Genomic DNA, 2,500 nt, shown 5'->3' on the forward strand with positions numbered 1-2,500 from the left:
TCAAACGCCTTCTTGAGGTCGATGTAGGCTGCGAGCAGCCCATGTCCGAACTCACGACGGCGCTCTTCAATGACTCGAAGCGCCAGGATGTGGTCTATTGTGGACTTACCTGGAGTGAATCCAGATTGCTCTGGCCTTTGGTGCCTCAACAGGTGGTCTCTGATACGTCTCAGTAGGATGTGCGCGAGTACCTTGCCTGGTACACTGAGTAGTGTAATGCCTTTGTGATTACTGCAGTCCCAGTGATCCCCTTTCCCCTTCCAGAGAGGGATGACCACACCCCTCAGCAGGTCAGGGGGAAAGGTACCAGTCTGCCAGATAGCAGACAGGACTGCATGCAAGCCCCTTACCATAGGTTCTCCACCAGCCTTTAACAATTCAGCTGGGATGCCACAAACACCTGCTGCTTTACCACTCTTCAGCTTGGAGATCGCCCCCCTGACTTCAGTCAAGGAGGGTGGATCCTCACTGATGGGTGGGTCTGGCAGAGGAGTCTCAACATTACCCGCATCCAAGTTAACTGTTGGTGGATCAACCTGATACAACTGCCCAAAATACTCAGCCCAACGCACACGCACCCCATCAGGATCTGAGATTATCTGGCCACTTGCTGAGTGGACTGCAGTCGTCTGTGAGGAGGGCTTGGAGTTCAGCTTTCTCAGGGCTTGGTAGGCAGGACGAAGGTCATTTACTAAGAAATGGCTTTCGACCTCCTCTGCGAGATTACTGATAAGCTGTTCCTTATCCTTTCTCAACAGTGACCTAGTCCTGCGTACCAGAGAACGGTGCAAGTTGCGACCCCTGACAATCAAGCCGCACGACAAGCATCTGTGGTTTCCAGTGTCTCCTGCGAGATGGAATTCTGTCTTGCTCTTGGGCGTTCACCAATAGATTCCTGAGCTGCATCAAGCGTTTCACACTTGAAGGTATCCTACATAAGAACAGGGTCTATCAGGCCCTCGAGTGCAGTGAGACGACCAGAGATAGCCTCAGCAAACCCCTGGGCACACTCGTCCTCCCTTAATCTGTCCAAATGAAACACCCCAGGGTGTTCATTTGGGCGACGGGGGGTTCTAAAATGGACCCGGAGAGTAGCCACATGATCAGTTCCACAGAACTCGGCTCTTCAATACACCCTGCAGTTTTGGAGGATCCTCCACCGAGTACTAACGAGGATGTGTTCGATCTCCTTGGCCACACTACCCGTATCGCTGTACCAAGTCCAACAATGCGGGTCAGAACGCTGATACCAGGAGCCAGAAATCCTCAATTTCTGGGACCTGGCAAAGTCATGGAAAAGGTGGCTATTCTCGCTGCCAGCATCAGCTCCTGAGCCATGAGGACCGACAGACATCTCGTAGCCAGCTAGATCGCAGCTGGATACCGCATTGAAGTCGCCCAGAACGATACGAATATCGCGCCGAGGACAACTGTCTGCCACAGATGCAAGTTTGGCGTAAAACATCTCTTTCACCTCAAGTTTACATACATCCGTAGGAGCGTATACAGCAATAAGAGACATGAAGCCAAATGAAAGCTTCAGTCTCAATACCATAATTCGCTCATCGACTGGAGTGACCTCAACTACCGAGGGTTGAAGTCTGCTGGAGATGGCTATGACTACTCCCTGGAGATGGTGGCCATTGGTGCGGCCCGACCAGTAGTAAATGTAGCCACCCACACTAATTGTGCTGCTGTTAGGTCTTCTCACCTCCGAGAGAGCAGCCACCTCAACTCTCAGCTGCTTCAATTACCTCGACAGTAGTGGTAACTGATCGTCCTGTCGCAGGGAACGGACCCTGACAGCCGCCTGAGGTCTAACCTCGGGCGGTCATTCCGGGTGAGCGCCACCTCTGCCACCCCTACCGACGCCGCCCTATATAGAGGAGGTTGGCTGGCTGCAGGTCCCATAATCCGCCTGCAGGGCTCCCTGGGGCTTTCCCCCACAAGCATCAAGCCAGGTTGGCGGTCGCTGGGACCCAGATAGGATGACGTTTAACTCCCCCTCCTCACCCGAGTCCCAGCGGTCACCAACCAAGAGGGACCCACAGCCCGCCGTTCTTGCTGGGTAGGAGGGACTTTAGCCCTCCCCCCAGCACCAACAACTACATGATTCGTTGCCAGTGGTTATCTCGGAGGGGCCGACTGGCAAGGCCTGCCTCCCCACAGCCGCCCATTGACCCCAGGGGGCTCGGGGGCAGGAGTTAGTACGAAGCCAGGGCGTATCCACACGCCGGTGGGCCATGGCTCCGTACCTTTAGGGTCTCCTGCTGCTCCAAGAGCCACCACAGTTCAGCCTAGGACCGCAAGGTACCTAGTCACGGAAGAAGTCTTGATGATGGAGAGGCTATGAGCTGGCAGGGGAGTCTTATGCATAGCTGCTCCCTTTTCGCACCAGGCTAGCCAGCGGTGGCAGCTGCAAGCGAGAAGGCATGCAAGCACTTAACACTAACTAGGCTACCACACCATCGCTTCACATCACCCCGAGCATGAAGCACCC

Source organism: Penaeus chinensis, chromosome 30 (genome assembly GCF_019202785.1).
Source record: "Penaeus chinensis breed Huanghai No. 1 chromosome 30, ASM1920278v2, whole genome shotgun sequence".
NCBI classification, from domain to species: domain Eukaryota; kingdom Metazoa; phylum Arthropoda; class Malacostraca; order Decapoda; family Penaeidae; genus Penaeus; species Penaeus chinensis.